Source organism: Tupaia chinensis, unplaced genomic scaffold (genome assembly GCF_000334495.1).
Source record: "Tupaia chinensis unplaced genomic scaffold, TupChi_1.0 Scaffold000100_1, whole genome shotgun sequence".
Classification (NCBI taxonomy): domain Eukaryota; kingdom Metazoa; phylum Chordata; class Mammalia; order Scandentia; family Tupaiidae; genus Tupaia; species Tupaia belangeri.
Genome location: NW_006159564.1, coordinates 3,210,371 through 3,220,519, shown reverse-complemented (window position 1 = coordinate 3,220,519; position 10,149 = coordinate 3,210,371).

Here is a 10,149-nt window from a genome sequence, read left to right as displayed (position 1 = left end):
GCAATCACAACTCTGACCTCTGACTCCATCATATCTCAGACTCTCCTGCCTCCCTTTTTCCCTTATGAAGACCTGTGTGACTACACTGGGCCCTTTAGGGTAGTCCAGGAAGCTCCCCTTCTCAAGAACCTACATGTAATCACAAAACTGCAAAATTGCTTTTGCTAAATAAAATAACAGTCATGGGTTCTAGAGATTAGGGACATGGACAACTTTGTGGGTCTATTATTCTACCTACTGAAGAGATAAGCTTATGGTGAACTAGGAGGATTTTATCACACCAGGAATTTAGACCTTATGCAGTTGTGTGTCAATGAAGATCCCCATCTGCTTCCTGAGCTCCCCTTTTCTCTACCATATTGATATATTAGCTATCTTAAATTCTCCGATTTAGATTTACATTCAGTTTCTAATCTCACAACCCAAGGTTTTTTCTCCCCTGCTCTATTCTGTACATGTAATGTCTTTATCTCTCCCCTTCCTTTCAGTTGTCCTTATTGTGAGTAATCATTTGAAAAGGAAAATCTATGCTCTTGTTTTTTCTTATTAATGATAGTGTGTGTGTGTGTGTGTGTGTGTGTGTGTGTGTGTGTGTGAGAGAGAGAGAGAGAGAGAGAGAGAGAGGAATGCCTTCTACAGGACCAGGCATGCTGCGATCCCTTTCCTCTTGTCTTTAGCTCATGGGACCTTGAGCACATGCATACATGCCTACCTCATTTCAGGGTGACAGGGCTGGGAATGTGAATCACTGTCAGGTGATCTCCAGCTTCTCTTCACGTTTTTTTTTTTTTTTCTTTACTCATCATAGAACATGTGTTTCATGTGAAAATGAGAGATTGAAAGAGAAAGAGAGAGCAGGGTACCCTGCACAGAGCTTTGTCATACAATCATCCCCTTCTTCCAGTTTTCCAGTCCGTGGGATCTTTGGCACTTGTACATGTGCCTGGAATGTTTCAGGTTGACTGGACCAGGGATTTGAACCATGATCACAATGTGGGTCCTTCTACCCTCTCCCTCCCAAAACATATATTTGGTACCTCTCCTTAGTGGTACATTACTGCTGTACTACAAAAACAGCTCAGAAATACCTTAAAAAAAAAAAAACTCCCTCAAATTAAAATTTAGCAGATGTTGGCATATCATAACTCCCTATTCCATTGCTATTCCATTTCAAATACAGAAATCTGTAAATGTGTTATAGAATCAATTTGTTTAGGGATGGCAGCTCTTTGCTTAAATGCAAAGGTCAAACCACAACACCAAGCAAAGCTCATCGACATGGATGACCACATCCTGAGGACTGTGGGGCCACCATTCTGGTTAATTTTATGAGTCCAGTCTTAGACTAATTTCTGAAGAAAGGCATATGGAGACTGAGGGTAACATAACACTATTCACAATATCAGTGATCAGTAGACTTTTTTCTTAAAAAATAAAGGAAGGAAATGAAAAATGAAAATCTATGTCAATGAAGTTTTTAAAGTTACCGATTTACACATAACAGTCAGGAAATACAAGTTAAATATCTCAAGGGAACATTAGCTAGTTCATATTTCATGTGTTTCATTTTAAAGTATCACACTTAACAGTATAATTAGCAATCAAAAATATTTTATCTGTGCACTGTGGGTGTTTGATGTTATTATGAGATCCTTGATTTTTGCATTTCCTGACTTCTGTGTTTAAATGTACAGCCTTAATGTTGCATTATTGTCGTGTCTTACATTAGTTATTGATGGCTTGTAAATGAAATAGATGCCCTAACAGGTCTTCCTACCTCTAACTTCCGTAGATAATTTCTGCAGACACACATTTTATGAACCAATATTACAGAAGCTCTATAAAATCCGTAATGGAAAACAACACAATTCTTACTGAAATGTATGGGGGTTCTAAAAGGTTTTTCCTTTGTAACAATTAGGCTGAATCTCTTCGAAAGGTTGTTAGTTGTTTTGCTTCTTTATGTCATTACATCAATTTTACCTAGTACTGAAAAACTATTTCAAAAATTAAAGCTCCACAGCAATTTCCAACCACCAAAGACTTAAATGTAAGCTTTACAAAACCTGCCTTATGTTGCTTCCTGTACAAATCCCCAAGATCCCAAGCAAAGGACGGAGTGAGTTAATACTTAAAGCTATGCTAATTGTGAAAGCTGTTTCTTTTCTTGAATATCTATGATTTTCCATTGCCCCATTTCATTGGCAAATGACAAAGGGATGATGGTTTAAGTGCTAAAAATATTTTTCATTAAGAATTTTACCAACTTGGGGCTGGCAGGTGGCACAGTGGTTAAGGGCACTGGACTCCCACATGGATAACCGTGGTTTGAGTTCCGGCTTGCTTTCCCACTTTCTCTCTCTCTCTCTCTCTCTCTCTCTCTTGCTCTCTCGCTCTCTCGCTCTCTCACTCTCTCACTCTCTCGCTCTCTTGCTCTCTCTCTGTTTCTCTCTGGTCAAATTAAAATAAATGAATAAACTGTTAAATAAAATAATTCCTTGAAAAAAAGGTTTTTACCAACTTAAAATTCAAACTTTTAAGCATAAGAAGTTTCATCAAACTTTTTTTAAAAATCCATATAATAGATGTAAAGTGTATAAATCAGTCTTTTTCCCATCAGATTTCTGCCAATGCCTGCTTGTCCTCAGAACATCACATGCACCTACCAATTCAATGGGAGAAGAGGAAGTAGAATTCAGAATCAAAAACTCCTGTTATTCTCTGCCTAAATACAAACATTATTATTCTGAAGTACTCTTATTCTTCATATTGCATGGATAAAAATTTGGATATCAGCAATTGTAGATCCTATGATTTATAGTATGATGAACCCATGAACTGGTATAACTGCTTAATACACATGGGCTGGCAGTTGACATGGATATAGAGTTTTACAATTTAGTCACCTAAGAAAAAGTGCTAAAAATTTGGTGTTATTCATTTATGTTCAGTAAAACTTGAATCCAATGTATAATGATAATATACAACATACATGAATACAAAATATTCTCCACAATTTCATGTTATTTCAGCCTCAGAGAAGAATTCATAAATGTACTAAATATATGTTTTTGGGGGGAGATGAAAGAAGATAGAACACGCATCTTTTGAAATACTGCATAAAAACTTTCTGCAAATCTAGTGCATTTAGTTGCATGATGTGGAGAAATGGAGGAAAAAAGATTGTAGCATGAACACATACTACTGGGTATGCTTCCCCCCCCACCTTTCTCTCTCTCGCTCTCTCGCTCGCTCGCTCACTCTCTCTCTGAGGAGTACACGTTCCCTCTGAAAAAATACACATACACACACACACACACACACACACACACAAACACATCAAAAATGGAGAGTTCCTGGGAACCAGCAGTTAGCATAATGGCTATGTCGCTGGACTCCCACGTAGTCGACCGCGGTTCGTGTCCCGGACCCGGTGGCTTAAAACTCACGCCGGGCACGTGTGCGCGCATGCCCAAGATCCCGAGAGGAGAATGGAGGAGAAGGGATTGCGTCGTGACCATCCCCCCTGGGGGGTGATTTCTCACTTTCTGTCTCTATGTCTCTCTCTGTCTGTCTGGCGAGCGCACACACCCTATAGCAAAAACCTCTCCAAAAAAAAAAAAAAAATGGAGAGTTCCTCTGTTGCCAAACTTTTTCCTCTTGCACAAAACAGTGGACTAACTTATACTAAGTACCTAAGAGAAGACAAATTTATAAAGTATTACTAAGCAGCAGAGGTCCACAAACATTTTCTGTAAAGAGCCAGATTGTAAATATTTGAGTCTGCACAAGCCACCTATAGTCTCTATCCCTTCCTTGATATTTGTTTGTTTGGTTTGGGTTTTTCTTTTCAATGGCCCTTTTTCTTCTTATTTATTTATTTATTTATTTATTTATTTATTTATTTATTTTTGGAGAGGTTTTTGTTATAGGGTGTATGCACTCACCAGAGAGAGAGAGAGGGAGGGAGACAGAAAGCGAGAAACCACCCCCAGGGGGGATGGCCATGCCACAATACCCTCTCCTCCATTTCCCTCTCCAGATCTTGGGCACACATGCACATATGCTCAGCGTGTGTTTAAGCCACTGGGTCCGGAACTCGAACCACAGTCGACTACATGGGAGTTCAGCGACATAGCCATTACGCCAACTGCTGGTCCTCCAATAGCCATTTTTAGAAATGTAATAATTCATTCTCAGCTATGGGCCCTGAAAAACAGGTCTCAGGATGGATTCAACCTACAGACTATAGTTTACCTTGCCCTGGTACAGAGGAATGGAAAACACTACCCAATTTTCATCCCAAGACTGTCTGATTCCTTGATACAGTCAGTTATCCTTTCCTGCCTAATGAGAAATAAATGAATAATTTATTTTGCTTTGGTTTCCTCACAGCATGTTCCTTTAGAACATGACTAGTTCTAAGAGTTAATCTTCCAGAAGTATCAAGCAAAAGCTGGATCACTTTTCATAACTACCTTCGGGAGTCAGGGCATGCTGTTTTTGCTGTTTCGCAAGCCAGCTCACATTCAAGGGGAGGGAACACAGAGCTCCCACATCTTGATAGGAAGACCATTGAGGCAGGTAGGCAATGTGAGATGGGAAACATCTTCATGGCCATTTGGGGGAAGTACATCTGCCACACAGCAAATGGTTTATGGATATATCCTCCTGCAGGTGCCAACTGGAGTTAGCACCTGCAACTCCAGTTCCTTCTCTATGCTTTTAGTGTGGTGACTATGTTAAGCAGATTAAATAAACCTTCGTAGTCTAGCCTTAGAGAATCATTTTAAATAGTTCATAAAACTTTCTGCAAATCTAATTAATGTATTTCATCGCAGTATTTTTATTTGGAAAATAGACCCCACAACTCCTTTCACACGTGCACACACACACACACACACACACACACACACAATGGTAGAAGTTCAGTTTGTATAAAATAATGTAAGGAAGTCAATATGTATGAGCATACCAGAAGAATAGCAGGAAGTAGATGAATCCTTTTCCCTTACAAATGGTTTCTCATGGAGGCGAAAATTTTCCTTAATTTGTAACTTGAAAAGGACACAGAGCCCCTTTCTGACAATTTTTTCTTGGAAGTCTAAGGATATCACTGGACTTACATGTTCATTATTGGAGGTGCTTTCCAATTTCACCAACTTAAACCTACCTCTTAAATTGCTTCAATTTGCAACTTGCCAATAATCACTTTCATGTTGGGATATTGATCTAGACACATGGCTCAGAGTGGCCAGTTAAGCAGTGTGTGGCAAGGAAAAGACAGGCTGTGGTATGCACCGCTGCCCATCTCAGCCGTCAGTTTAGAGCACCACCACTTTATCAATTGTTTAGAGATCTACTCCATCACGAAGACCCACCACGGCAAACCACGCGCTTCATGATTGTCAAGCTTTCATTTGATTCTCCCCTGCTCAAGGAAGAAGCTGACAGACTTAATGGAGACATCTGCATCATGTTGAATTGTTAGCGTAATACAAATACCTTAAAAACCTATTCTTTGCTCTAAATATCTGAGCAAGCCAACCTCACCTGAGTAAAAGCTTTTCAGGCATGTTTTTATGGATTTTAAAGCACAGATACCCTATTTCTCAGCAGATTATGAGTACAGATATGGCTATAAATTGTGGTTACATACTGCTTTTGTATTTCCACTGATCGTATGATAGTACTAACACACTTTCCAAACAGGCAAGACTTGCAGGTAGATATCAGGTTGGGTATAGAAATTACAAAGCTGATCTGTAGCCACTTAGAATAAATAGCATACTGTTCTTCTAATGAGTGTTTACTTGCTAAGGCTTAAAATTATCACTGTGAGTAAAACACATGGTTTTAATATGGATTTTATATTTATTTGGAGTGGCTTAGGGAATCTCATAAAGCTACTGAGACCTAATCCTCCCCAACCCCTGGCCTCCATGAAGTCAGACTTTGACGTTAACTCTGAAAACTTGCCAAAATCACAAAAAGGGTGTGACAACTTAAATACTCCTTTGGACTAGTTTATAAGCATTACTTCAGAGGCCTTCCTGTAGTCCAAAGTATATTTACATTTTTTTTCAATATACGGTATACTATCAACCCTGCTACCATTGCATATCCAAAGCAAATAATTCACAATAATTCATCCTTCAGTTAGCATCAGAAAACCATGAAACATAGATCTCATCTGAGACTATAACCATTAACTTTCTGTCATATTATCTCATGGCCTGGTATGAGAAAAGGTATTAAAAGTGACCATCTAAGAATAGATCATCCGTCTGATCCTTGGGTTATACATTATCACTCTGTGCTTCTTTGGATGAAGCTGTAGGACTGGAAAGCTATATAAATGAACCACATTAACCGGCACCCATACAAAATCACCTTCTCTGAGGTATGCCTCAATATTCAGCCCTAAATTTATATCCAGGGTTTAAATGAGAAGCAAACATGAAGCATGCTGCCATGGTACTATAAAATCAAAGTAGAATTACTGCCTCTTACATTACCCAGGGCCTTCTACACTGGAGATTTTTTTAATAGGAAATACAATCTTTTTATGGTTTAACTTGAGGTTGCTCATGCATGGCATGAACATGTTTAACTGAAAGCCTATGTTTATATGGAGAAGTCTGATGGAAAGTAATAGGACCTAAAACCCCTGTTAAGAAATAATAAATTTCTTTTAGAGTTTGGTACCTAACAGGAACTCTAAGTAAAGCTGACATTCTGCCAAGCATATGTGCAGATATTTTTTCCTCAGGAAAATTATGGCAAAAAATAAAAATAAAAAATAAAAAATAAACTCTTTAACATCAGGACATGCCAAATCTGTTTGTATTTCTTAGGGTCACACCTCTCCATTTACTTAATTACCTGCCTGGGCATTTGAGGGTGTAACCCATCTGCTAAACAGTGAGGTGAGTAACAACAGGGAGGTAATGAAACAGAATGGTGATGCAGGAGACGAGGCAATGATAACAGGAAGCAAAACTGAAAAGATTCACCGCAGGGAGAAGGAGGCAGCACAGCAGAACCCACATGGGAAATGTTATGGGTTTTTGGGCCAGAACCTCCCTGGGCATGGCAGGCACACACACATGCCTGTGATCCTGAATGGCTGAATCAGGGAATTGAATCATGAGAACCCTCATGAAGTGCATGTTCACGCTCTGTCTCTCTGTCTCTCTCTCTCTCTCAGAAGAAAGAAAGAAATTTCAGGGGGAGCGAGAAGGTACACATCTGAAGGTGTAATTCTGAATTTCTTTTTTTTTTTGTGGGGGGGAGGTGAGAGGTGTGGCACTTGACAGAGAGACAGAGAGACAGAAAGCAAGAAATCACACACACACACACACACACACACACACACACACACACACACACGGGGGGGAGGGGCGGCGACAAGGAGGGCACACTATAATTCCTTCTCCTCCAATCTCCTCCCAGGATTTTGGGCATGTAGCAAGTGCACTGGCATGAATTTCAACCTGCCAAGTCCAGGACTCAAATTGCTGCTGACCACATGAGAGTCCAGCGCCTTAACCACTGTGCCACCTGCTGGCCAGGAGGCTGGGATTCCTGAAGATTCCTAAACACCCAGATGAGAGAAAGACTTGGAATAAAAATAGGGACATGAATTAAAAATCAAGCTTCCACCTCTATCACCACCTGGCACCTAGGAATCAATTGCTTGTACAGAAGAATCAGAAGACTCTTCTCTTAAGTATTTCCTGATTCCCGGGGAGAAGGGGTGAAGTCGCTTAAATTCTGACACTCCGTAGTAGTTGTAATGGTCATGTACCTGCCCAATTGCTCTAAAGTAAACCCACCAAAGCTCCACTGGGCACAGAACTCCTGATGTGCTCTCCATTGCTTTAGTTTACATATGGACAGGCAGTATAATGAAGTATGTGAGGCAAGTCTGCAACATGGTGGGCAACTCGTGTTACCCACAGGAAATGGGTGTAATTTAGGGAGCAGTACAGAATAGTAACCTAATGAAAATAACATCCTTAGCAATAAATTAGAGAGAGATAAAGAGACAGAGAGAGAGAGTGATACTGGAGGAGAATCCAATACCTTGAATTTTTAAAAAATTATTGCTGAAATTAAAAGTGAATAAAATCTTTGAGATATTAAATGTTTTAAAATTTTGCTAATGATGTAGGAACAGAAGACAGAAAGATGAGAGAATATCTGAAAAAGATAAGAGTATCTTCATCTATCATACGAGTGGTCCAGCATCTAACCTACTAGAGCTCAGATGATCACCCTAAAGTAGACAGGGAGAGAAAAATAATCAAAAACAAGATAGAATGTCTCAGAACTGAGTGACATGACTCTCAGGATCGAACCAGTGGGCTAAGTGCTCAGAATACTGAACAGAAAAATACCCACATCTAGATAGTCTGTAGTAAAATTTTATAGTGCAAAGATGAAAAAGAAAGTTCAAAATCTTCAGAGAGGATTAAAATTGATCTGCAGATGGGTAGACTTTGTGACATAGAGGTGATGTGCTGCTGAAGAAAGTCCAGATCCCACATGGCAACCACAGTTTGAATCCCCTGTCCAGTCAGCCTGAAATACAGCAGGCACGTGGACATGAGTACTCAAGTCTGAGGGGCTGGAGGACTGGAGGAGGAAGTGGTGGCTTGAAGATGCTGCGGAGAGCGCTCCTCTCTCTTTCTTCCTCCGCCACTCTCACATGTGCATGCACATGCTCTGGTCATGGACAGAGATAAACATTTTTTAAATAAAAAGAGTAAACCTTTATTTGCAAATGAAAAAAAAAATGGCCAGTAGGAGACTTATGGTCAATACTGGATGCTAGAAAATGAGACCATTAAGACCTTCAAGATAAGTGATTTAACCTAGAAGGAAGTTCCAAGATTGTGACTTTTCACCAAGAGCAAGTCTACGTTGTTAGGGCAGGAAAATGAACTAGTGATTGAGGGTAGCAGTCTGTAAAGCAGGGACTCGAGAAGGAATATCTACTATGAACATTTTTTTAAATGACAGGGTACAAAAGAAAATAGTGAAGAAATGGCAACAAGGATATCATGTACAAAAGCCTGTTGGACTTTTTAGCTTACAATTTTTTTGGAGAGGTTTTCTTTTTTTGGTATAGGGTGTGTGCACTCGCCAGAAAGACAGAGAGAGACAGAGTGACAGAGAGACAGAAAGTGAAAAATCACCCCCCAGGGGGCATGGCCATGCCACAATCTCTTCTGCTCCATTCTCCTCTTGGGATCTTGGGCATGCACTCACACACGCCCAATATAAGTTTAAGCCACTAGGTCCAGGACTCAAACCATGGTCAACTACATGGGAATCCAGTGATGTAGCCACTATGCCATTTGCTGGTCCCTAGCTTATAATTCTTATATAGTCAGAATAATGTGAAAATAAGTATTAACTATCAAACCCGAAAACTAATCTACAGGGCTGGCAGGTGGCGTGGTGGTTAAGGGTACTGGAATCCCACATGACCAACCATGATTTGAGTCCCAGACCTGGTGACTTGCTTTCTCACTTTCCCCATCCCTCTCTTTCTCTCTCTTTCTATCTTTCTCTCTCTCTCACCTTGTCCCTTCCTGGTCAAATTAAAATAAAGAAAGAAAGAAAGAAGAAGAAATAAAGTTAGATTAAAATGACTACTAAAAAAAAAACTAATATACAGGTAAAATACAGAAAATATATATGTTATCAAATGGAATGTGTTTTCATCAAACTTGTTCACGCAAAAATAGAAATACTAGATTTCTTCTACATAAAGAAAAAAAAAACAGACAAAAAAAATGGAGAGAATGGCAAAAAGTGTTAGAATTCTCTTGCAAGAATTAAAATGTAATAGTCAACATAGTGACACCGTTCATTCAAAGAAATCCACTAATCAAGCTGAAAGCAAAAGCAGAAACGTTGAGGTCAACATTTCTGAGACAGACAAGCAGGGAGAAGAGAGGTTTCATTATTTCATCAGGCAGTCCTGTTTGTGGCTATTGCCATATTGTAAATGTCTATTAGAAAACAATGAGTCATGCTCACAAAGAAAATAAACATGAATAAATATATGTGTATAGTACAATTCAAACTGATCCTATGAGGGATATCCCCCAAAATAACAAATTTAGGAAGCAAAAT